The sequence below is a fragment of the Pseudorasbora parva genome, chromosome 24 (assembly GCF_024679245.1).
Source record: "Pseudorasbora parva isolate DD20220531a chromosome 24, ASM2467924v1, whole genome shotgun sequence".
Taxonomy (NCBI): domain Eukaryota; kingdom Metazoa; phylum Chordata; class Actinopteri; order Cypriniformes; family Gobionidae; genus Pseudorasbora; species Pseudorasbora parva.
The window spans coordinates 27,615,276-27,643,075 of record NC_090195.1 but is presented as its reverse complement, the minus strand read 5'-3'; positions in this window follow the sequence as shown (position 1 = coordinate 27,643,075).

The window sequence follows — 27,800 nt, the reverse complement described above, 5'->3', positions numbered from 1 at the left end:
AGACACCTTTAGATGAAACAGTGGAAAATCACAGAGAGTGAATGAATTTAAAAACACAGTTGGAGCCTCTCTTAAGCAATGAATAAACATCGCTAACTTGCAGAATGCAGGAAAAACACCCTTTGCTCATGTCCACTTTAGATCCTTGGCACAAACACCTCAGGTTCCTCGATGAAAAAATGAGAGATGCAATAAGAGGGAAACTTTTTGAACAATATCAGAGCATTTCTCTTGACATGAGTGGTGCGGATGCGGATGCGGATGCGAATGCTGCTGTTGCCGCCGCCAAGGATGAGAGGATGAGCCAGTGCCCACTCATCGGAGAAGGCTGAGCCAGTTCTTCGCCGATGATTACAGAGAGTCAAGCCAAGACGAGTGGGAACAGTTCTTGATGGAGTCGTGTATTCCACCAGATGAAGATCCTAGTTCTTGGTGGGGACACAACACAAAGCACTTTAAGAAACTTAGCCGGTTAGCACATCGCTATCTGTGCGTCACTGCAACGTCTGTGCCAGCGGAGCGCGTTTTCTCTGCAGCTGGCCTTATTGTTAATAGACTAAGAAGCCGAATTTCACCTGAGCATGTTGATATGCTAATTTTGCTAATCCAATCAAAAACCATGGTAACAAATAAACGAGCCAACTCAGGTAAGGTGAAAATAGAAAACCAAGTCCAAACACCATGAACTGTTACAGTACGCCCCCTCCTGGAAGGCATGACCTCACGCCATAGGAGACGGCCGAGGAGGAGGTGGTTCAGGAGGTGGACGAAGAGTAGGTGAAGGGCTGGCAAAAGGCAGGCAGGCAGGCAGACAAACAAGAACCAGGGAGGAGATGGTAGGAATGGCCAGGGAGGTGATAGTAGCCAATGAGACGGTTTAAGTGGGTGGAGACCAGATGAAAACCAGATGCCCAGCCAGGTAGCACTCCATGGCGGCGTTGCCAGAGGGAGGAGCCATGGTGGTATAGCATACAACGCAGCCATGGAGATGGACAACGGGGACGTTGCAGATGGGGAAAGAGTCCTGGGCGCAGACGGAGGGCTGATGGATCTGTGCAACGCCGTGGGCATCGGAGGCCATGACGGAGCTGTCCCGACGACTCCCTGAGGTAGAACTGGAGACCCTGAGGGCTGCGGTGGAACTGGCGTGACTGAGAACTGACATGGAGCCTGAGGGAGGGCGGAGCCAGACTCAGCCGTAGGGGTGGAGAGCCTGAGCGTAGCGGCAGGCACCAAGTCCATGGCAAAAGGCTGGTGATGTCCGACCTGGGCGAAGCTGACAGGTCGAAGGAGCCAGGTGATGGCGCAAGCCCAATGGTCGATGGTGCAGCTGAGGGAGGGAGGAGTGGCAGTGGAGGAGCTAGGACAACGTGTCAGGGTGCCAGTCTGATCAGCTTTGAACTTGTTTGTTGTCTATTGTTACTCCGCCCCTCTTGTCACCTGGTTATCTCATTAGGGCTAACACCTGTTTTAGTTTGTTTGTCACCCTTTATATTCTCCTCTTGTCTTCTGTCCAGTGACAGATCGAATCTCTGCTTTGAGTTACCTGGCTCTTGTCTGTTATTTTTGAGACTGTTATCTTGCCTTTGCTTCACTATTGTGGTATTAGTATTAGTATTAGTCCTAGTCTTGTTTTCCTGCCTTCTTTCTGGAGTTTGCTATTGCTCTCTGTTTTATTTTTGAGCTCCCGTCTGGCAAGTTCAGTTTTAGTTGTTTTCCCCTCTCCTTTTTCTTTTGCTCCCAGCTTCCCTGTCTACACGGGCTGCCAGATCCCTACCTTCCTGATTCTCCATTTTGGATCTCCCTTGCCTGTCTGCCACCCAGGATTTCAGCCTCCACTGCCCGGTCCCTTCCTCCATTCTCCAGGTTTACCCTTTTTCTCTCTCCCCCTGCCATTGTGAGATTACATCACCACTTGTTTGTCTGTGAACTCGCCAACCACATTGACTTTGGACCATACTCATTAATATCTCCATTCTCCAGTGTTGCGGTTTGGACCTGCTCTACCAATTGCTCTGAGAACGCTTCTCCTATGCCCCGTTGGGCAGACGTAGTACTTTCTTGTACCTGGCTGGCATCATCCCTGTTTTCCCTTCTGACCAAGGACTCACTTTTTCTCGCTGTGATCCTGATTTTGTTTACTCTTGTCCCTTAATAAACACTGTTATCCCTGCAACTGATTCCTCATCTTTTACCACCCTAACACAACAGGCCAAGGTTGTGTGGCGGAGACAGCGGCCAGCGGCGGAGCCAGGGAATTCCCCTAAGCCAGTCAAGGATGGCTCATTGGAAGCCCTAAGTGGATCCCTGACACAGTGAGGAGGTGAAGGGTGGACAACAGGGCAGACAGGAGACGATGAAGACTGGGCTGAAACTAGAAGTGGTGGTGGAAGGGGGAGGGAGGGTGGGACAAACGTATCTATCTCCCAGTGCAGTATGCACTCACACACTGTGGTGAGGTTGTCGATAGGGAACTCCTCTATTCCCTCAAACTCCACTAATCTCTCCTCCGTCACAGGGTTGCAAGCCAGATCCGATGACATTGGCTGTTGCTCCGTGTCACAGGGTGGTGGGCTGGGTTCTGGGGTGGTAGATGCGGGTGCTGTTGTAAATTGGGTATATACACATTCCAGACAGTGGACAATGGCCTACCTCCAGGTTCCTTCTGTCATGTCTGGTAAGTCACAAGGCTGGTAGTAATTAGCCCCAATCCAGAATAATGCTTTTAGAGTCCCGTCATCAAAAGCATTCCTTTGGGCTAGTGTGCAAAATCGATAAGAATAGTCAAAAAAAGAAAGTCCTTCCTGGGCTAAGGCAGTGAACATTACTGCACTAACCATTTTAATCTGGTCGGTTCTTCTATCAAGTTCTCTCAGCGTGGTACAGAAAGAGGGGAGGAGAAGAAGATCAATTCAAACAAACTTTATTATAAATAAAAAAAAAACCTAGACTAAACTCAGAAATAACATTTACGAGAACCAACAAGAGAAGACTGAAACACATGCAGATATATACCGGGAGAAACAAAGAGAACAAATTAGGCAACAGCTGAACACAATGACTAATCCAAAATTAGAACCCATGGTAACAAATAAACGAGCCAACTCAGATAGGGTGAAAACAGAAACCAAGTCCAAACACCATGAACTGTTACAGCCTCTCTCAACGTAAGCTATTTGTTAAAAAAATAACGTCTTTCTTAATTTTTCAAAAAAACTTTTCAAAATTTTTGAACAATGCCCATCCTTAGTTAATATAGTTTAATAATATGTTATTAAAGGACAACTCCGGCGAATTTTTAAGTTTGTCTTGATCGCTATATCTTTGTGAGTACAGTCTATAGAAGAAGAAAAAACGAACCGGATTGTTGCTTGCAGCACGGAGTTATTACAGTTACTGCCCAGAGCCCCCCCTCAGCTAAAACGGCAGCTTTGGGGGCATACACGTAAAGGGTGTCTTTGGACCTCTTAACAGACACAAAATGCAATTAAAATGTCTGTCCAACATGAACAGGTCACTTACATGACAACGAGATGCGTTTAGCCAATTAGCCATTGTTTAAATTCACATGTTTTTGGGCGGCTAGCTGTGTCTCGCGCTGATGTCCCCTGGGGACTCAGCGGTAGCCGGAAAAAAGGAGGAAATGTCTCTTGTCCGGTTGGGAAGAGTGTCGTGTGTGAAAAGCAAGATTATTTTTAATTATTGCACATCTTTCCTCAAGCCGTGTGTGCCCAAATGGAAGGATAAATAAAGTGTACATTACCTCCACAGTGGTTGCACCCGTCTTTAACCACGGAATGGTATTTTTCTTCAACCGGCCCGGCTGTGTTGTGTCTTTGTAAGTTAGTCAAGTGTTCGCTGCAAATTTATACAATTCGGAAAGGCACAAACGCAAACAATTTCTTTTTCACTTGTGAGCCCGATCGGATCATCACTCTAGTGATGTCCGATCATGAACGAATCGTTCTTTTTAACCGGTTCTTTTGAACTGGTTCTTTTAAGTGAACCGGGCGAACCAGTTCCCCAAATCGGACTGAACCGTTCTAAACGATTCGCGTCTCAAATCAGCGCTGATCGCACACGTTACTTTAGTTACTCACTTTCTGACATGAGTGACAGTCCCTCCGAATATAAATAAACTAATGTATTGAATTATATGTTGTAACTCCAACCGTTCACTGAACTGAGACATGTTATGCTGAGAGATCTGATGAACTCACGAGCCGCTGATACTGAGCAATGCGCGAGTAACTAAACGAGCAGCGTTCCTCAGGATCAGCAGTACAGAATCGAAAACCATTTCTCTCGGACACATTCAATACTGAGAACCGTCAAGCCGATGAGCAGAGCCTCTTCATACACAAGACGCTCTTCCCCACTGGACTGTTTTTCCGGCTACCGCAGGACTTCAGCGCGAGACACAGCTAGACGCCTAAAACAGGTGAATTTAAACAATGGCTAAGTGGCTAAACGCATCTCGTTGTCATGTAAGGGACCTGTTCATGTTGGACAGACATTTTAATTGCATTTTGTGTCTGTTAAGAGGCACAAAGACACCCTTTACGTGTATGCCCCCAAAGCTGCCGTTTTAGATGAGGGGGGTGGGGGGTGGGGGATCTGGGAATTAACTGTAATAACTCCGTGTTGCAAGCACCAATCCGGTTCTTTTTTCTTTTTTTTTTCTATAGACTGTACAAAGATATAACGATCAAGATAAACTTAAAAATTCGCCGGAGTTGTCCTTTAAGGAATTAATACATTATGACATAGTTAACTCATAACAATTTAAAGATTACTTAATCTATTGATGATGTAGAATCTTCATTGGTTGCTGACGCAGTAATCATTAATAAATGGGTTAGTTCACCATTAGTAATACATTAACTCTTGATTATCTGTGCACTAGTTAAGCATGAATGAATGCATTTTAGTGCATCCGTATTGTAAAGTGTTACCGAAACTTTTTATCTGTAAATATAGGCTTGTCAGTGGTGAGTAACGTTATCTATGCAGTGTAATAACTGTTACTACACGGTTTTGTTTTTTACAGTAACAGACACCGTTATAAACCATCTACTAAAGTAACTTTAGTGTAGTGTTACCACGTTAACTTTATCCCCAGCGTACACAGTTTGTAATAACACAATAACCATAACGCGTTGTTCATTATAAAGTGGGATATGAATTATATTTAGTTCATTCATAGAAAGCATGTAATTTAACTTACCCTGTAAACTTTATCCGCATTCATCATGAAGCGTGCATGCATTTCAATCTACACTCACTTCTTCTGGAGGGGCAGCAGGAACACGCTTTATTCTAGCTTCATGCATTCCTTTTATATCAACACTTGAATATGGGTAAGTTTAATTATAAAAGCAACATTTTGAAGAAAAAGTTGAGAAAATCTTTTTGTGAAAGTTTTTGTGAAAGACTGTATACAGATCAGATTCAGAACGATTATCAAACACAGATGGAGCAGATCAATTCCATCAACACGCCTAATGCTTCACAGTCCTGTAGCTCATCTTGGGTCGACAATTCAGCTGTAGTTCATTAGCTAGTTTTGATTCATCATTTTACTGCATCTTCCTCATGTGTGTTTTACTCATTCAGAGGATCCGTAATTGTGCCTCCTAGTGTCTGACAGTGAAAACATGGAAACCCGGAAAATTCTGTTTTTGGCCAGGAAGCGTTTTCACAGAAATATAGAATATAAGTTAATAAAACATAAAAAGCCTACCACAATTAAGAAAATATCTTGCATGATATAAAAATCAAGCTAACAGTATAACTGTTTAAATTTCTGTGTATAGTAATAAAAAAATAAAAAATAAAGACGATGGGGAAACTGCTAAAACCGACAGAAAGAAAGAAAAAGGGAGTCTGTGTGCTGAGAAACTAATTTCACCCTCTGTCACTCGTTTAATCAAAAAGAGCGTATCGTATTTCATGCATCTCATTTCTGTGATGGAACTTTGACTTTTGTTCCTCTAAAAATGCAAGTCAACAAATAATTCACATGCAGCTCTGCAAGTGAAATAGAACTGGGGTGAATACATCAAGAAGATCTACAGCAGACAATGAAGATCCCCTAGGCCAGTCTTTCCTCAATCTCTCTCTCCTTTCATCCTCTTCCTCATCTTCCTCTTATCTAGCCGCTTTAAAGGTTCAGCGGATTTTGGATGTGGTATTGATGAGAAATCACATCAGTGTGTCATCACTACTGTAACGCTGATGGATGACCGTGGGAATGTAGGGGAGGTGGGGTTAAATTATACAACAACCAGTGGATGATGGATGACCACAGTCTTCATACTGCAGTTTCTCCACTGCTTAAGCAGAAACACATGCTGATGACAGGAGAAATGAGATCTCATCTGTTTAAAACATCTCACACCGCATGTGTACTGCTAATCATTTTTTTGTACTCAAATTACACATACACTGTAAAGTACACTACACTACATACTCAGTTACATTACATACACTACAAATCAAACATTTGGATGCACCCGATCATTAATTATTATTATTTTCTACATTTTAAAATAACAGTAAAAAGTCACACACCCAGTATCCAATTCAGCTATTGTTTGAATTGTGTAAAAAAAAAATCAAACATAGGCAGACTTATTATTTACTAACTAATGTCAATCATTTAAAATTATGCTATTTTAAAGGTTCCTCGTTTTGTTTGGAGGTCTCTTACAATAGGTTTACCTGCATCCAAGGTCGAAAAACCCTTTTCTCACAATATACATTGTAGATCACATAATTTCTAAATAGTCTGAAAATAGTTATTTCAAACATTCAGCCTTTCCGCTTATAGAGCGTGTTGGAACCAAATTTACATTACCATATCAAAGTGGAATCACTATGTTAAAAACAGCATCCTCTCGACATGACGACAACACAAGCCAAATTGTTCTAGGCCTCGGCTACAACTAGTGTTTGATGGTCAAACTAGACATTGTGCATGGGCAGTCAATGAAGATGATATTGTGACCATATTGAGCATTATGCATAGTTGTCACATTGTTATGCAGGCATATAACTGGAATTGAGACTGGAGTTGTTGATACTCATTTCAGCAGATCAGAATCATTGTTTTCTTTTAACCCTCAGGTGTTTTCTAGGCCCTGGAGGTGTTTTGACATGCCTTGACATTTGTGCTTATTTCTGTAATATTCTGATGGCTAAAGTCTGATTACTCTGTATTCAGCAAAATCTCTGCTACATTAATATGTGAGCAGCATGTAAAAGTTTTTTTGTTTTTTTGAAAATAAATCAATCAATCAGTCAATCAATCACTGAAATGAGGCCATAAACCCCTACTGAATATGTTCACAAGACTTTTGAAAACTCAAGTAAGCTATAATTTTTGCTTCAAAACTATGTAAAAATCACTCTGCCCACTCATTCACATAAAACAATATATTAATTGAAAATTTGTAAGAAATGTTTTGTCATGAAGGCTTATGCGGGGAGGCCTTGAATCATAATGAATATTGATGTGTTTCACATTTGGGAAGACAAAGACACTCCCCTAATGGTCCTATCAGCTAAATGGGACTGTGAGGGAATGGAGACCAATGTGGAACCGTATCGACAAGCATCCGATGTGGAGCCAGGGTGCCAGAGGACTGAGGCGGAGATGGTGGGACTGACGACCAAGGCGATGCCAGAAGGAAGATGGAGGCTGATGGAGCCGAAGTGGTGGAGGGACAAAGTGCAGTTGGAGAGCCGTAATCTCAAGACAGGATAATATCTGACTATTGCGAACCCAGAGGGAGATGGGAGCCCACGTAAGCCATAAGGATGATGGTCCCAGGTGGAGCCGAAGGAGTCAAGGCAGAGCTGACAGGTCGACAGACACTTCATTCCATTCCCTTCATTCTTCCAGTTTTCGATGACTGGCTGGAGGTGGAGCCAGGGGATGCTCCACTTTCAGCCAGCCATCAATCCCATCATTCCACCTCTGCCCTTCAACCTGTTTGACACCTCTAGACATCTCTTGTTTGGGCAGAGCCGGAAACTGGAAGAATGAAGGGAACAAATGTAGACGGGACAGAGAAACTGTCTGATTCTGGAAGAGGAGGCAGAAGATGGAGATTGAGAAGGAGGCACATGAGCCTTTGAGCCAGATGGAACCAGTGGAGACACAGGAGACTTCAAGATGAGTGGAACCGGTGGACACATTGGATGGGAGAATCAAAGAAATATCCTCTTCCAAATCATCATAAAAATTTGCAAAAGCCAGCTGCAGCTCACTCTCAATGGCAGGAATATGGGTGGGGCTTCCTATCACTAACATAACTTAGCTGATCATGGCAGGCTCTAGCTCCACTAGACACTCATGCCAGATTTAAAAAGTCTCTTGTATCGTCCTCTAGTGAACAATCATTATGCTCCAGGTAGAGTAGTTGGACTACGGGTAGGTCCAATAGTGAAGGGTAGAGGGGAAAAACGAGTATTTTGTCATGGTATTCTGTCACGTGTGGCTGTAATGAAGCGCACAATGAAACAGATGGATAACAAAAACAATAACACTCAGGAGATTACAGGATAATAAATAACACAAATGTTTACATAGACAATATTGGACACTAAACAGAAAAAAAACCTTGAAAGCTTAAATACACAGGGAACAATCAAGGGAAACAGAAACAGTTGTCGACCAACATCAAACAGGAAGACTAATTTGCCAGTGCTTTATGAGTGTCACAGACACTCTCCATCTGTCCATCTTCAACAGTCCAGTCATCTAGTCAGAAACTACATTCTCCAGCATCCCTCCTGTCCCTTAACCTGCACTAACTCGGCCACCGATTCCTCATCAATACTCTAATCTGTACCTGTATAAAAGCACACAACTCACACTCACACTTTGTCTTGTCTTAGATGTGGTTTACAGACTCCTTAGCCACACTACCCACCTTAGAAATCTCTTTATGATTATCCAGTGACCTCCAGTTATACTCAATCTAGTCTGGATCCTATCTGTCTACTCACCACAAAGAGGTGTGTGCTCGCTTTCTCGTTACTCTCGAGTTGATATACACCTGCGCCCTGGTAAAGAAAAAAGGCTCAGTTATTCAGCATTCATCTGCTCCATATTAAGCTGACTTCTCCTTTACTCGTGTGTTTTGTTGTTCACCTATGTGCAAATAAATACCTGTTTGGGGTCAACTAACTCTCTGTCTCTGAGTCTAGTATTCCCAGGCAAAGAGTAATTCATGAAAAAACTTGGATGTTTTGTTCTACAACATGAACTGCATATACTGATACCCCAAATGCTCTTATCTACTGTACTTATTAGAATTTTTTTTTTTTTTTTTAAATAAACATAATAGCTTCAAAACTTGCATGTTCGATACGGGTGTAATTTACCCTGGTCTTAACAGACTCTCATACATTTTATTTGTACATAGAGTCTGGCCACTCTCCATTGACATTCGTTTACTTCCGTTTACTTTACTTCAACTCTGTTGAAGTTTAAAACTATCTGCCATAACCAATCGCTAACATTTGGTCCTGACGTATGTCACGCGGCCTTCGTCTGTTTCACACATGGAAATCCGTCAAAATAAATGTGCACTTGTGTAGGCCACCTCAGTGACAAAACCATAGGATAAAACCTAAAACTTGTGCATTCAGATTGTGATTTATTCATGTCACGGTGGAGGGGAGAGTTTTGTGATCGGGAACGCGCTGCTCACGTGGTCCGTAACATGATTGTATGCTGTAAATAAAATGTCATATGCTTGGTATGATAATAAATGCTGCCAGTAATAACGGACCAATTTAAATGTTTACGTGCTTTTATTTTAATTTGTTTGAGTGGTGATGAAATATATTGCTCTTGTAAATACTTGCTAGAAAGTCTAGAAATGCATCCAAATAACAGCAAAGCGCAACCGTACGGTGTTCTGCAGTGGTCAAAAATTATTATAAACAGTGAATTTTGAAGTGATATATTCTTGAAAACTCAGAGATGTGGATTTCGGACAGCTATTACATCACCACACGACCTTTGTGTTTGTCAAAAGCAGTAGGTAATTCGGCCGGGGATTTTTATGTGGGTGGTGGGAAACTGACGGCATTAAAATCACTGACTAGCCCCTGTAAATGATGCCAATACCTTCCGACCCCACGAGAAACAGTTACCGTCCGAATAGGGCTTCACCCGACTCCTTCACCTCTATCGTAACGAGATATAAAATCAAACTTTTCCCTGAATTCATCCTGTTGGGGAGGAGGGCCACAACATCTTGGCCAGCAACAAATCCCAGAAAAGATTGTTATTGTACCAGCTTTAACTTCTGGATATTCGGCAGCGGTGCCACAACAGAATGAATGGTTTTGTTCGCATCTTTCTCCGCCGCCATTAATGAACTACAACTCAAACTAGCGCACGACATCAATGTCATCGTTCTCAGCCATTCCCTCTGTTCGCTGATTGGACCGGTAAAAATTTGTTCAGAGAAAACCTAAGAATACACCACAGTCCCAGACGTAGTACTGAAGGAAAATGAGAAAATTGAGCAGAAGTACATAGGAGGGCAGAGCCAGGCTAGGTGTAATTTACATTGTAGAACAAAATCCAATTATAGCTGACTTATGTTTACCACAGACCTTATATTTACTCATCAATCGAAAAAGCCCCCGTTATTAAACCCCTTGGGAAAATCTCGAGGGAATCACTGGTGAATTAATCTTCCAGGTATTGACGTCATGACTGCAGCACTCTATATGAAGTGAGGAAAACAACATAATCTTTAGCTAGTTTTCATAAAAAGGTCATAAAACTGTCATAGCTGGTATATCGCACAAATATTTGATGGAAACATTAATATGATGCATACTGCAACAAAATCAGTAAGATGTTTGTTAATAGCATGTTTCTATTTTCAATATGATGTTGTTTTGTCCCATGATGGGACTGCATGATGGGGTCAGTGCTTAGTGTGTAGAGACTTTGCTAATTAAAAAAATCACTAAAGGGGTCATGAACTGAGAAATAAAATTGTCCTTGAGCTTTTGACATATAAGAGGTCATCATAATACAAGAATATTGTGAGCACCCTTCTGAGACCTAAAATGACAGTGGGACACCCTGTGATCTGGTGGAGATGTGCAAGCTGCAGCCATTGTAAGTCCACAAGACCGAAAGTGCACATGAAGTGTGCCATTTAAATTGTGAATTGTGCCTGTAGTTGTATCTGCCTGTTATATCCTGTGTTTTATATCATATAATACGCAAATAGGTAGGTTCAGGGGTGGGGTTGGGTTACATATTCTAACATGTTTAAATAATGTAATAAAAGATGTAAATAAAATGATCCCAGCTGATTAAATTGAGTCACATCCCAACATATCATAATGGCAAAATTATAACCAAATAAATAATATAATCACGACGATAACATTCTATGACTTGTGTTTGTGTATGACGCCAACGGGTTCTCAATGAAATCAATGGGGTAACCTGTGCAAAGAAAAATTAGAATAAAGGGGTAAAAAGTGACACCAAGGTGTACTGACCAAGTGTCAATACGTCACGAGTTGGGAGTGAGAATGTGTATTATACTACAAATGTGTCATTCTATTGGGCTTGTTTACAAAGGTATATTTTTCAGGGTATCTTGGAAGGGAGTAGTGTCAAATTACATCAATAAATGGGGGGTGTACCTCAGGGTTCGGTGATGGTCTCCTCGTTTTCTTAATATACACAACATCATTGAGATCTTACATCCAGGCACATGGATTTTTCTACCACTGCTATGGCAACAAGATCCAGCTCTACTTTTAGTTCCAACTTGATGTTTCTTGATGCTGCTTATTTAGTAGACATATCTAAGTCTTCCTAGCCAAGACAGAGCTTTATTCTTCATGACTGGCTGAAAGTTAACAGTTAGAAACATTGGAAAATTCTGTTAAAAATGATGTATGCACACCGGGATTCTGAAATGTGTAAATAAGTGAACAAGAGCATATATTTTATAGATTTCTATATCCATTGCTGCAGTAGCCAGAACGATTCAACAAGTCTTGCCTTGTGACAGAATCATTCCATTGATAGCTTCCAAAACAGATTATCTACAAGCACTTGGATGCTGTTTAAAGCCACATGTAGACACACCAACACACAAGCTACACTTTGGGAACAAATCCACATTCTGATTGTTTCTACTGTCTTTCAAGTAGATTCTCATGCTATGCTTCATTTAATTGGGACTCATTCATTTTATTTGTGTGATGTGTGCAAATCCTAAGCTGTCAAACATTTGCAGTTGCCCACAGCACTTTTTCCTGCCAGCAGTGGTTTGTGGTTGATGGCATTTTGTAATACAGTAAATACAAACCAGGCTCTTAATGCTCATCTGTACATAATGGCATTCATACACTTCTACATTCCATATATCATCGCATTATTGATGTAATAAGCTGGTGCAGTTTTGACTTCACATAAAACACCAGGTGACAGTGTAGGTGCTCAATATATAAAATATTGATAAAAAATAATAATAATGCCAGAAATGTCTGATTATTTTTATTTTTTTATTTTTTTAATACCAGAGTTCATCCTCATTATATAAAAGACAGTGCAGTCCTATAAACCCCTGCTGTTGCTGTAATCAGAATGATGGAAAGCGTTTTTGCATAAAGGATTTTGCGCTGAAAACAATGCTGGGTAGGCTTATGTGTGGGAGCACATGGGACATGTTTGCTCAGGGATCATTTACATTTTTGACATGGCCATCTCTAAAAATAATCATGCAGGTGGGTGGCTAAGCTTGCTGCAAAAGACAGTACAAAGAGACAGTCAGAGCTTTGATGAAAGTGAGAACCCCCATTTTCATTCAGGACACTTGAAAGTTCTTTGAGAGATGCTTACAATTACTTTCGTGGCATTTGTGTAATTCTGATACACTCTGTCATTCACAACATTCTTATAACTTAACAAACTATTTGGAAGTTTATGGACATCATCGTCCCAGTCCTTTAAACCAAAAGCCTTCTAACCAGCCATATCCTGGAAAGTTTAGCTCCAGCCCTAATCAAATACACCTGAGCCAGCTAATCAAGCTCTTCAGGATTGCACACAGTTTCTGCCAGTCTTATGTTAAGCTTGGAACATGCTCTGCAAGAACAAAGAAATGTATTTGTTTTCTCGAGGTGGCAAGAACAAGAACTAAGTTCGTTCTAGCCAGTACATTCCATACTTCACGAGAAAAGCAGGTGCCAATCATCAGCGTTTCTCCGCATTAACCACGCCCACTTTAAATGTCTGAACCAATCACACGATAGTTCTCAGACAGCCACACGAAAATAGCGCTGCTCAGGCAATCTGTCAAGCTGCGAGAACTCCCGAACCAGTGTTGCAAGAACAAAAGCAGGGTTCTTGCAGGTTTCAGTACGTTAAATTTAAGACCTTTTTAAGACCTTTTAAGACCATTATGAGTGAAATTTAAGACCAACACGACGCATTACTAAAAGCATTATAAATGATCTCAGAAACTCTCAAACATTCTATTTTTATTGATTCAGTTATAGAAACATTAAATAAACTCAGAAACTGATATCAAAATACTGAGTCCGATATTTTCGCATGCGGTTTTTCGTATTCCGAAAAATTCGTTACGCACAAAAATCTTGCACACTGAGTCCGATGCGTATTAATGAATGCGTTACGGGGATAAAAACGCGAAACAAGACAAAGTGACGTCTAGTGAGGATAATTTGTTTGTCCTGAGGAGATGTGGAGAGACTCCTGTGATCGCGTAGAGTTTCCCCTCCTTATCAAGCGGGATCAAGACCGACCAATTAAAAGTGTCAGTTTGATGCTTTGCTAGCGATACTGGAGACACATATTAAAAAGAAGACCACTAATTTCCGTGAATCAATTGATCCCGAACACCTGGCAGTATGTCTATGGATCCGATCACACACACACACACACACACACACACACACACACACACACACACACACACACACACACACACACACACACACACACACAGAGAGCTTTACAGAGACTTGATGTGCTATAATTATAGCTGTGATATAATAATATTATTTGTGGTATTTTTGCTAGAATAATAATTTACGCACTTCCAAAAATAAATTCGACCTCACGTTATGTCAATCACGCTTGCACACTGCCTCCGAAACTTTCGTCCGTCAAAATTTTTTTGGAACAGGTTCGATTTTCTGCGTTTTCGCATCCGTAAAAACACATTTTGAGACGTTTTGACAACTCAGAGCCACCATACATATTATTCTAGCAAAAATGCTACAAATATTATTATATCACAGCTATAATTATAGCACATCAAGTCTCCCCTTACGAAAGGAAAATATATTTACCAATATATTTTCTTGAAATATATTTTAATATATGGAATAATATATTGATGGCATTATAAAATATATTATATATTCATGCAATATATTGGAAAATATACAAATGATGGCCGCTTTCAATATATTGCAATATATTGGAAAATATAAATATTAAATCCCAAAACGTTATATGTGAATATATTGCATGATATTTTCAAATATATTGCAATATATATTTTTGTTTCGTAAGGGTCTGTAAAGCTCTGTCTGTCTGTCTGTGTGTGTATGTGATCGGATCCATAGACATACTGCCAGGTGTTCGGGATCAATTGATTCACAGAAATTAGTGGTCTTCTTTTAAATATGTCTCCAGTATCGCTATCAAGCATCAAACTGAGCCACTGAAACTGCAACTTTGAATCGGTCGATCTGGATAATCCCGCTTGATAGAGAAACTCTCCTCTCTACGCGATCACAGGAGTAACGTTAGATGAACCCAATATCTCCTCAGGACAAACAAATCATCCTCACTAGACGTCACTTTGTCTTGTTTTGGATTTTTTTTCCGTAACACATTCATTAATAAGCATCGGACTCAGTGTGCAAGGTCTCTGTGCGTGACGAGTTTTTCGGATCACGAATATGAAAAAACGCATTCGAAAATATCGGACTCGGTGTGCAAAGACCCATGTTCTTTGAAAACGCGCGTAGACACAAGTGCATACCAGACAAAACAACCACCCTATGATAGGGGCGGATCTACGGTTGGGCCTGAGATTGACAGCTGCCCACCCAGTCAGATCAAATACATCAGAAAACATTACGCTTAACCCTATTAGAATGCGAGTGTTGGCGCCAGCATATTAAAGCGCTATTTGACCGTAAATCCTCAACATTTGGCGCGCTTAAAAAAATCCTTAAATACAAATAGCGCTTTTTGCCAAAATATGGTTTATTACGGTAATTTCTTGCTTTCCGTTTGCCAATCGCAGCTTTCTGAAAAGCTGAAGGAAAAGTGTAAGACTTAGGAGTAAAAATGCATGAAGCAGTCGGGTAAAGAAAACTAAAAGGTTTTGTTTCTGAACGGAAGTAAAAGTTTTAAGACTTTGGTAAATTAAATTTAAGACCTAGGATGAAAATCTGGGCGTTTTTAAGACTTTTTAAGGCCTTAAATGTAACTTTCTGAATTTAACACTTTTTAAGACTTTTTAAGACCCCGCGGGAACCCTGAAAAGGACGTAATTTTTTTCTCGCAGCCCTAGGAGCGAGAAATTTTTTCTCTGTTCTTGTGGAGTATGTTGAAGCCTTTAATCTTGAGTACCTATAGAGTAGAAGCCAACAACATTTTTTTCATATCCAAAGAGTCTTTAGTTTTATCATATTTATAAAAGACAGATACACTGTAGAGATTATTTCCGGAAAAAAGCCAAACTCATGAAGGCGTGCAGTGGGCAGTGACTGCTAATGACTGGGAACAAACAAATACTTGCACAACTCTGTTGCTGCTCCAGAAAGAAACAAACTGCATCCTTAACGCTATTGGTTATTTGGGAAGCTGAACAAGGTTAGCTTTCCCTCACAACCTGAAACACACTTCTCTAGTGACATTGTTGTTTTTGTGGTCTAATTGACAGTGCTGACTGCTCCCGTAACCAGAATGAAGCTCGTTAATGTGCACGAGTGTCCATACAAGGAATTCCACACATTTTGACATCATACAAGGCCATACAAAAAAACACACAAAAAAACACAAAAAAACCTAGTCTCACCAATGATGTAAAATTCTCTAAAACCCCACTCACTTTTGAGGTTCCATTTGGTTTAGGAACATACATATGGTAGCAGACAGCAGCAAAGTTCATTAGGCTCCAGAACAGTAAAATAATGTCTAGTTTTTATTCATGTCCTCCATAACGTAGAGATTTTCCATGACATTTCCTGAAACTGATTCCTAAGCAGTTTATCAACAGCAGGGTCCAATGACGTAGAATCCTAATGTATTCTTATCGCTCCTATAATAAAGCCGTTTTCTATACACGTCTCCTGAGCCTTTCTTGCCAAATACAGATGCTAATGTATGTCTGTTAAAAAGAAGTCGGGGTGATATCAAATTGAATTTATTCATGTCCTTAATGCTTTTCCCTAGGGCTTGGATTTGGGCTTCCTGCAGAGTCTGTGAACACCACAATAAATTACACACACAGGACAAACAAACACATTTGATGGTTAGTGTTTGCAGGGCACATAGTGCATTTAAAGCAGTCCTGTTTCTCTGTGGGTGTCCGAGGTACACATAGGGGGATCTCTGAAATGGGCATTGACAAAAGACAAAGGTGTCTTGTTTTTTTTGTTTTTTTTTTGGGAGGGGTAGATGGCTAGCAGGCAGAAAAGATGCTTCTAAGTACGAAAAATACAAGTAAATGCCTCCATCAGCATGATTTCCTTTGATTCTCTCTCCCACATGCAGTGAAAGATGAAGTTGTGTTGATTTATTGAGGTCACAAATCTTATAGGAAATATGTCTGTGCCAGTGATAAGTAGAACACTGCCACAACAAAACAAATGCAGTCTCAGAGTATTCAAATGAATATTGTGCCTCATATTTTCCCTTTTGTTGTTCTTATTAAAAAAAAAAAATCAATTGCTTTGACTCAATTCTATAATTAGTTTTTTTTCTTCTCAAAACAATAAGTTAGTTTCTTCAGATTTTAACGTATTATTTTTTTTTTTTTTTTTTTTTTTTTTTTTGCAAATTTCATGTTTTTTGGCATATGTGAGCAAAAAAGGAAGTACAATTCCACAATAACTAAATAAATCCAACCCATACAAGTCCTCCAACCCATACGACCTCTTCAAGTTGTTTATCCCATAGACAGTAAAAGAAATGGACACAGTGACCCCATAGACTTCAACGGCGAAAAGTGAAGTCAATTAGAAGCACTCACTTCCTGATGGCTAAGCGTACTGCACAGCCTCAGACTGAGCTTGATGATGTAGTATATATAATGACTGACAGTTGTAAGTCTTCTAGTAGTTGTGGAAAGTGAAATCTGAATCATTGTGTGTGATACGGTTCATAATGTGGTCAGGAAGGAAGAAGACAGGGGTCGGCTTGACTGGGACTCGCTCTCTTTATTTAGTATTCTCAAAACAAAACAACAGACGCTCAATGGCGTGTCTCTCTATATACTCGATAGGGATCACTCCTTTTTCCATGTTTCTCAGTCAGTCACTCGCGAAGTCCCAGTCCAACTCTCTCTCTCATCTCTCTCCCGGCAGTGGCTTAAATGCGCTCTCTCCATGCCAATCACTGCAATCAGAAACAGGTGTTCGTCATCTGTGCTTGACCTACTTACCTGCCGCTCTGCTCTGCTCTCTCTCTCCCGCTGCAGACCTCGCAGAACCACGCCCCCTCCGCCACATACCCCCTCTGCCACATACCCCCACCGCCCGACTCATCGCCAATCTAAACACCCGGCCTGTGGACCACCTTGAACTTAAATGGCTGTAAAGCTAGGTAACAATGGGTGATCCGCGCGTTGGTATCCTTCATGCAGTGGAGCCACTGCAAGGGAGCGTGATCCGAATAGAGGGTGAACTCCCGCCCCAGGAGGTAATAGCGAAGGGTGAGGATGGCCCACTTGATGGCCAAACACTCCTTCTCTATGGTGCTGTACATCGTCTCTCTCTTAGAGAGCTTTCGACTGATGTACAGCACCGGCTGCTCCTCACCCTCCACCTCCTGGGACAGGACTGCGCCCAGCCCCCTGTCCGAGGTGTCAGTTTGCAGTAAAAAAGGGAGAGAAAAGTTAGGAGCTTGTAGGAGCATTCCACCACGCAGAGCCGCCTTCAACTGAGTGAAAGCCTGCTGGCACCACTCTGTCCACTGAACTGTATCTGGTTCTTCCTTTTTAGTTAGATCAGTCAGCGGGCTGGCGAGGTCCGAATAATTAGGTACAAACTAGGGATGGGACGAAATATCGTTTGACAAAATATCGCGATACAAAACGTGACGACCCTTATGAAAGGAAAATATATTTACCAATATAATTACTTCAAAATATATTATAATATATTGTAAATACATGGAATAATATATTGATGGTATTATACAATATATTATATATTCCTGTAATATACTGCAAAATATACAAATGATTGCCGCTTTCATATATTGCAATATATTGGTGAATACAAATATTAAATCCCATATATGTGAATATATTGCCTAATATATTACATTATATTTTCCAATATACTGCAATATATTTTTGTTTCGTTAGGGGAAACGCATCGAGGTCGAAAAAAATGTATCGCGAAATAAAGATAGATGGCACTGCTGCATGATTTGCGTAGAATGAGGGTGGGGTGCAGCAGCAAACATTAATAGGGAAAGAAAAGGGTTGACATTAGCATTAATATTCTAAACCAAAAATGCAGTTATTGCCTACATAAACTACCATATTTTCTGTTTAACTTTTATTAGACTCCAGAAAGAAAAGGGCGTTTTTTCACTGAGCACATTCTCTGCAGTCTGAGCGCGATGCACTGCAGCTCACTCTCGCTCATGTCTGAGGTAAATCATTAACACCATCACCACTTACAGTACACCTGTTTTATTGAACTAAATACATTACAATCGGCTAAAACGAATGCACAGGTTACTTTCCTGAACAAGCGCGCTCCCGAGTCCGTGTTCTTCACACTGTCCACGCGGAATCGCGGCCCAGTTCCGCGCGCACGCGCAAAATACCGGCAGTTCAACAGGAAATGCGGACCTCTTAAAGGGGCCGCACTATATTCCTACTCGTGTAATATGGACCTCCTCCAGGTATGGTGTGGTTCTGGTTCGCTCTCTGGTACACATTAACAATTTTTCATACAAAACTTTGCCCTGTACTGAATTAAACTGCCAGTGTAAAAACTCCCTTTATATTCTTAAAATGAGAGAAATCACTAACAGTTACTTACTCATTATTTTTAAGTTTAGGCTTAAGAGAACGATTTCTTAGATAAACATATCTATGACCTTTGATATGTCTAGTCTTCATACTGTATTGATTATTATTTCAATAAGTATGGTTTCACTAATAATAAATGTACATTTCCATAAAGCATGCATATTTGTCCATACCTATGTTGATTAGAGTATTAAAAACTTAATTTAAACTTAATTTAAGATACATTTACAATTGCTAAAAAGGTGCGATTTAAAATCGAGTTAACTCATGACAATCATGCAGTTAATTGCGATTCAATATTTTAATCGATTGACAGCCCTATAGTGCCCTCCACAATTATTGGCACCCCTTTTTAAGTTGTGGTCGCGGACTTCTAAAAATTCTTCTTTTTTTTTTAAACAACATAGAACCAAAATGCAAAAAAAGAGAAAAATCCTACCTTTCGTTTAAGTACATTACTTTGGTGGTAAAAAAATCACAGATTTGAAAAAAATAAACATTGATATCGTATCGTGACGTATCGTATCGTAACCCTGGCATATCGCGGTGCATCGTATCGTGAGTTTAAGTGTATCGTCCCATCCCTAGTACAAACCTCCTATAATATCCCACCAACCCCAGGAACTGTCTAACCTCCTTTTTGGTCTTGGGTCTTGGACAGGCCGCAACTGCCGCGGTCTTATTAATTTGGGGATGCACCTGTCTATGACCCAAGTGGAAGCCCAGATATCTTACTTCCACCCGCCCAATTGCATGGTGGATTCACCAACTGACATTCCTGACAAGACGCACAACACCGGCGTACATTCTTGGGAATGCCCGGCTAAAAGAATCGGGACCAAGAGACCAAAAGACCATGAGACGGTTTAATGTTGCCGTTTGCCCCAAATGCTGGCCATCGGATTATAATGAGCCGTCTGGAAAAGCATTCCCCGACGGCTTTTAGGAACTAATAACTGGGTTGTAATCTGTTTTGTCTGGGTGTCTTGGGTCACCCGATACAACCTGTCCTTTACTAGAGCAAAATACGGGAAAATGAGCGGTTGATCAGGATGAAGGAGATGGCCGTCAATGGAGCAGACCTGATTAAACATTTTTTAGGGTGTCATCCTGGGACTGTTCCAAGGGAAAGTCATCGCGCTCTGAAAACACTGAAGTTTCCAGAGTGCTCTGTTCCCCTGGATCAGTGTCGAACGGTCTCGGCTTGGACTCCCCCGTCTGAGCGACCGCCACTTTCCCACTCTCTTGTTTCCCTCAAGAGGCATCCACGCACAAATGTCCCAAAAATTTATTAAAATCTGGCCAATTGGTCCCCAAAATCAGTGGATGCCGGAGGTGCTGGTTAACTGCCACCTCAACCCTATGCTTTTGACCCCGGGATTGAATATCCACGGGCACTAATGGAAATTCCACCACCTTCCCGTGCACACACCGTACCTTAACCGTGCGGCGATTACCCCATGCCTCGGGGTGAATCAGACTTTGATGGATGGAGGTCTGTTACAACCTGAATCCACCAAAGCTTGATAAGTACCCCCCTTGATACTCATGGGTATTTGGTACAGGCCAGCTTGATCGGGGGCAGCGTGCGGCGCGTCAGGGACCTGGACCAGCGTCCCCACCTCCATCACTGGACACTGGTCAATAAAGTGTCCTGGGTCCCCGAAGCGCCAGCACGCCGGCCCAGGTTTCCCCACAGCCCTAGTGGCTGGCAGTAGGCCTGTTTATTGGCGCGGAGAGACTGCAGGCCAGGAAGCCTGCTGACCAGGATCCTGGGCTCCTCCCCCTCCCCTCACCACTGACTGGAACGCTGGAGATGGTTCGGCTGAACCACCTACCCTCCATCGTGGAGCCGGTCGGGGAGTCAATCCACCGCGAGACCTGGGTAGAGAGACAGGTTTGGAGAGAGACGGGGAGGGGGAAGAAGGAGAGAGAGAGAAAGAGAGAGAGAGAGAGAGAGAGAGAGAGAGAGAGAGAGAGAGAGAGAGAGAGAGAGAGAGAGAGAGAGAGAGAAGCCGATGGTAAGGGCTTGGTCTGTCTAGCGACGCCAGGCGGTGGCACTAGACCCATTGAGCCATCTTCTTCGGCAACCGTGCCATGAACTGCTCCAGTGCCACACGATTGATGATTTCCTCGACGTCACACCCGTCGACAATCAACCATTTATGGCATGAGTCCCGGAGCTGGTGCGCGAACACGAAGGGCCGACCAAACTCATCCAGGGTCAGGGTCCGGAACCGCTGCCGATGTTGTTCTGGGGATCCGTCCGACCCGCTGATTCGTTAGACCAGGAGATTCGTGAGGAGAGCTTCGAAATGTTTCTGTTGTTCCCCCCTAACGGCCAACTGGTCCTGGTGGTGTTCTTGGTGAAGACCGGTGAGCGATTAGACGATGTCCGCAAGTGGCATCTTCGGTGGAGTTTGCATGGCGGCGGCGATCTTCTCCCTTCCCGGGTTTCGGCACCAGTGTGATATGGTTCGTTATGTGGTCAGGAAGGAAGAAGACAGGGGTCAGCTTGACTGGGACTCGCTCTCTTTATTCAGTATTCTCAAATCAAAACAACAGACGCTCGATGGCGTGTCTCTCTATATCGTTGATATGGATCACTCCTTTTTCCATGTTTTTCAGTCAGTCACTTGCGAAGTCCCAGTCCAACTCTCTCTCTCATCTCTCTCCCGGCAGCGGCTTAAATGCGCTCTCTCCATGTCAATCACTGCAATCAGAAACAGGTGTTCGTCATCTGTGCTTGACCTACTTACCTGCCGCTCTGCTCTGCTCTCTCTCTCCCGCTGCAGACCTCGCAGAACCACGGCCCCTCCACCACACTGTGTTTAAATGTTTTTTTCCCGTTGCTTTTGACTCACTATGGGCTTCTCCCCATGCGTCTCCCTCGACTTAATTGGACTTTAAGTCTCCACGTCCCCCCGAGTGCCTCATAGACAGTAAAAGATTACCTGCGAGCATCTCCTCCTGTCTATACAGTCATTTCTCTACTGTGCGACAGAGTCACGTTGGTTATGACGCAATCGTTAGCCTATTTTTTTTTTTTTACAAAAACAGCTTCTATGGGGCGATAGTGTAAGATACAAGGTATTGGAGCCTTTTATACATTGTTGTGTTTCCTTAGAAATAAACAATGGAAAAATGTAGTCTTTAAACGCCTCAGATGCAAAGTTATTCGCTGTCAAAGTGACACCAAAATGAACGGGAGTCAATGGGATGCTAAGGTGATGGCTTGATTAGCAATGGAGCTATCCCTATGAAAGGTACACTTTCCAGGGGTTGGATTACTCCCTTGGTTCATCCCTGCCTTTAAATGCGACCCATACAAGCATTCCCTATAATAGTGGCCTTAATGGCAGCCGGAGATATGTCACTCACAGAAACTCTTGCCTTAATGCCTATTTCAGTCAACTTGCTATATATGTTAAACTCTTGCAGCTATTTGAAGTGGTTTATTCATATATAAATATGGATTTTACATCGGGGAGAAGAACCGCTTCCAGCGCCGGAAGCCAAGTGGTGAGTCTCCACCCCCCGAGGGCGCGGAAGTGAGTGTGGTGTCCCCTCCTTTGTTTTTCTGTTGTTTTTCTTTTCTCTCCCCGGGCGCGCTTTACACCAGGCCGCGCGGGCCGATGATGAGCGGATGTGAGACTCTGACGGCCTGCTAGGCCGTTGTGTGAGAGCGCCCCACCCTCAGGTTAGTGCGCCGAAGCATGCATGTTACATGAAGCGATGAGGCACTGAAGACAGCGGGTGAGTCCCCTTTTATGGCAAACATTCTTCCTTTCAATGCCGTATGTTTGGACTCTATGCTTCCCTGAGGGATATTTTGTCTACAAAAGAGTGAAAAAGGAAATGTGGGCCTGTAGTTCCCCGGTAAAGGTGGCTAGAACGATGTTTGTATAAACACAGAGGGTTTATGTAGGCTGGATGTTTGCTAGTGTAGCAACAGTAGTTTATAAGGCTGTTTCTCTTCTGGATATGTGTAATATGAGCAGTTGAGGCCACCGCACATGCCGCGGGCATGTAGCGGCAATATAAACTGATGTATGTTTTCCTGGCGAACTTTTTTAGCTGTAGCCACCTCTGGGTAGCGTTGGCACCTCTGCTAGTGAAATATCTAGATGAATATGTGAGGTTAGGCTAGCGCATGAACTGCAGTAAGGTCTGTCCCAGCCCTTTTAAGGGCCGTTGTTTGTGGGATTATCAGACCGATGCTAGTGCATCAAGTTGGCCTAGGCTGTTGATGGGATGGCGGTGGCGTCTCGCGGTGGCATATCGCCCTGGCAGTTGCCCCGGGCTCCTGTCGGTAGTCCCGCAGGAGCTTTGTATCCCTACCCGGCCTCCCCGCCGTAGGGTCGTCCGGCCAATGCCCACCCCCCTTCTGCATTTGGGGGTTATTATTAATGCAAAAAGGTGTATAGCAGAATGAATCGCGACTCAGCCAGTGGTCGTGGGGACGGGGTAGGCGTCTCTTCGCGGTGCCCACTTCTGGGCGGCCCCCCGGCTTGGTTCAGGAAATGGCCGGTTGTGTGTGTTCAATATCTTTCACTTTTTGCTCTGTGTCTTCTGCTTCACCTTTTAGGGCTCGGGTCGAGCTGTACTTCGCAACCATCGGAAAGCATGTGTTGGTAGGATGCTCCCCTGGAGCCAAAACACTGTCACGGCTGACACCCTTGCGCGGACGGCGGACCGCTGGACGACCAGACGGCCGCCCTGGAGGCAAGTGGCGTAAGTTGTACTCCCCTCGCTTTAGAGGGTTCAAGACGCTTTCTGCTGAGTGCACTGCTGTGGGCATTTTAGGTCCACGCTGGTAGGCGCTGCCTGAGAGACTGCGCCGTCGCAGAAGGCTGCTATGGGCCGCTGGGGCGGACTGACTATAGAAGGCTGGCTGGCGGGAGACGCCAGCCGAGGCAGTCCGGGCAGTTAACTCTGGGTCAGGTGGTAGGGCTCAGTAGGCCTCCCTGCGGGTGAGTTCTGACGTCGTGGCCCATGTGAGCGGGGAGGGTTCTCCCCAACGATGTCGGCTGCAGCAGAAACCTCGTCATAAGGAGGCCCCTAACGGCCTCCCTGGGGATGAGTCCCCAGGTAGTGACTGGATACCCAGTCCTCATCAGCCAGCAGACAGCCACTGTCAGCCCGGCTTTGAGGGCGCGCTGAGTTTCAGCACGCCTCACATGGCGTCCCCTGAGGGGGTGACCTAGGGTTCCGACCATTGGTTGGCAGGATCTAGGCCGCTTTAGGCCTCCTGTAGGGTGAGCCCCGGTTCCCAGGTCTTGCAACAGTGTGCGTGGGTGCTAGCCAGGCGGCTAGCATGGTCTGCTATCAGGGACGGGCCGCTTCAGGCCATCCTATGGTCGTTTCCCGGCCCTGCAGGGTTTCCGGTGGGATTTGCCATTGGATAAGCACCGTCTGTCACCAATCTAATAGGGAACTGCCATTCGGCAATAGGCCTCTCCAGGCCGCCCTAAAAAGACCGGACTGTATGTCCCGACAGTTTGCACGTTGGCTGGCAGGAATTAGGCCACTCTAGGCCTCCTGAGGGTGAGCCCCCGAGCTGGGACGCTCGGTAGGCCAGTGTATTATGCTGTCAGGCCTTTTTGGGCCTTTTTGGGAAGGGATTCCCGGACCAAAGGTCTCGGTGACAAGCTAGCCATTAGCATGGGTGGCTTCTGGCATTATAGCCTCATGGGCCCCCTGAGGAACCAGTAAAGCCACCTTCCTGCGGCTCTTAACAGCTAGCGCTAACGGTGCCAGGTAGAGGCGCCTCCTGGCCTCCCTGGAGGGGAAACGGTTCCCCTAAGCGGGAACGTATAACTGGCTTTGTGCTGACAGCTAGCGGCTGCCCGCCGGTGGGTCCCGGCCTGCCCAAACTCAGAAACTGCTGAAACTCAGAAACTGCTGAAACTCAGCGCGCCCTCAAAGCCGGGCTGACAGTGGCTGTCTGCTGGCTGATGAGGACTGGGTATCCAGTATGACTCAAGGGTGGGCTTATGCCCTAGCACGACGAAACTCAGTTTCTGCTGCGCAGTCCCTTCAGGACAGGGACTGGCTAGCCTACAGCATGGTTTACCTACCAAGCTGGCTTAAGAGCTCCCCTCATTGAGGGTCGTCTGTGAGCTTACGGCCGCTTGAGTCTGATCAGACGGGCAGGCCCCCCTCGGGACCTCCCAGATAGATCAGTCCATAGGCCTTTTTTAGGCCTCCTGAGCACCCCTGTAATAAATGTGTTCAGTAGATCCTAGGATCGAGCAGAAGAGCAGAAGAAGCACTAAGCTGAGTACTGCTCTCCAGGATTCCCGTCTCCGAGTTCCGGTCTGAGGAGGACATTGCCAGTTTGCAGTCCCTCAGTCTGGATGCTCATGAGTAAGAGCGATGTCCGGAGGCTCTGGTTTGACAGACAGGGTTGGCCAAGCTGGGGTGTCCCACAGAAGTGATGCTAGGTGAGGCCTCCCTGGTGGCATTCGGTGAAGGTTTTTCCCGAATTAGTGACGGCTGGTGGCGCCCTCGGGTCCCCTAGCCACATTCCCTTAAGGGACTCCTTCCTTCGAAGTAGTAGGTCCCAGGTCCTCGAGCAAGCCGAGAGTAGGAAACCTCAGTTAAAACTTGTTTAGGTTCTCTCTTAGGCATATAGCTTGGGCTATGACCGTAGGGAATGATGTCACTGGCAGCCTGTGTGGCTAGAGGGGGAGTGGTTCAGACTTTCTGCGAACACTCGTCCAGGCAGTTCTCACTGACAGTAAGGGGCGTGCACTCCCCTCAGCATGGCGGCGTGGGTATATCGTTCCCCGTAGCGTCAGCTGACGCAGCGCGAGTTCCCTTTCGAAAGGGAACGTCCCCGGTTACGTATGTAACCACTATGTAACCACTATGCAATCCACTATGACAGAGGACCACTGACATATCCCTCATGTCCACCTTTCAGTCTTAGCCCAGTCATTCATTGACAATGGTTACTGTACTTTTTTATCTAGCTAACAGAATTCAATTGTGTATAAAATGTGAAAAAAGGAGCCTCCAAGGTTTGACTTCACACATTGCACTCATACTGCCAAGGAAATTATAGCCATTTGTATTCACACATATATAACAGTTTAAATTCCATACATCAGAGTAAAAAGAAAAGGTATACAGCATAATATGCATGGGTTATTTGAGAAAAAGGGGAGGGGGGAAATTATAAATGAATAGACTTACTGAAATGTTACAGTAAAACCCACAGTATTAGATAGTTTTACATGGGAGGCACTAATTGCAGATTTTTTACCCATTTTCTTATTGTATGTTATATTCTTCAAAATAACCCTTACGAAACAAAAATATATTGCAATATACTAGAATTTATATTGCAATACATTAGAAAATATATTTCAATGTATCAGAAACTTCATATATTTGAAAATATATAGCAATATATGGATGGACAACCTATTGCTATATATTGATTCATATATTAAAATACATTGATATACAAACAAACTGAATTATGTAATGTATGTTTATTGAAACAAAGTATTTTTTATGAGTTAAGCAAGCTCCTGCATACACTGTAAAAAAAAATCTCGTAAAAAAATGGTAAATGACTGGCAGCTACGGCTGCCAAACAAAAACCGTAAAATTAAAGTAAAATATCTTAATTCAAATAAAATGCAAAAACAATAATTTTACAGAAATTTTCATTAAAAGATTTATTGAAAAACAATGTTATTTTACAGATTTTTTCCTTGTTTAAATTAAGGTTTTTTACCTTTTTTTTTACGGTTTTTGTTTGGCAGCCGCTGCTGCCAGTCAATTACCATTTTTTTATGATTGTTTTTTTACAGTTTAAAACTGTTATTTCACGGGCATTTACCAGATTATTACAATCAAACTCTTTCAATAAAATGACGGCACTGATAGTTCTACAGAGAATTACTGTTATTTTACAGGCATTTACCAGATTATTACAGTCAAACTCTTTCAATAAAATGACGGCGCTGATAGTTCTACACAGAATTACTGTAATTTTACAGGCATTTACCAGATTATTACAGTCAAACTCTTTCAATAAAATGACGGCACTGATAGTTCTACACAGAATTACTGTTATTTTACAGGCATTTACCAGATTATTACAGTCAAACTCTTTCAATAAAATGACGGCGCTAATAGTTCTACACAGAATTACTGTAATTTTACAGGCATTTACCAGATTATTACAGTCAAACTCTTTCAATAAAATGATGGCGCTAATAGTTCTACACAGAATTACTGTAATTTTACAGGCATTTACCAGATTATTACAGTCAAACTCTTTCAATAAAATGACGGCGCTGATAGTTCTACAGAGAATTACTGTAATTTTACAGGCATTTACCAGATTATTACAGTCAAACTCTTTCAATAAAATGACGGCGCTGATAGTTCTACACAGAATTACTGTAATTTTACAGGCATTTACCAGATTATTACAGTCAAACTCTTTCAATAAAATGACGGCGCTGA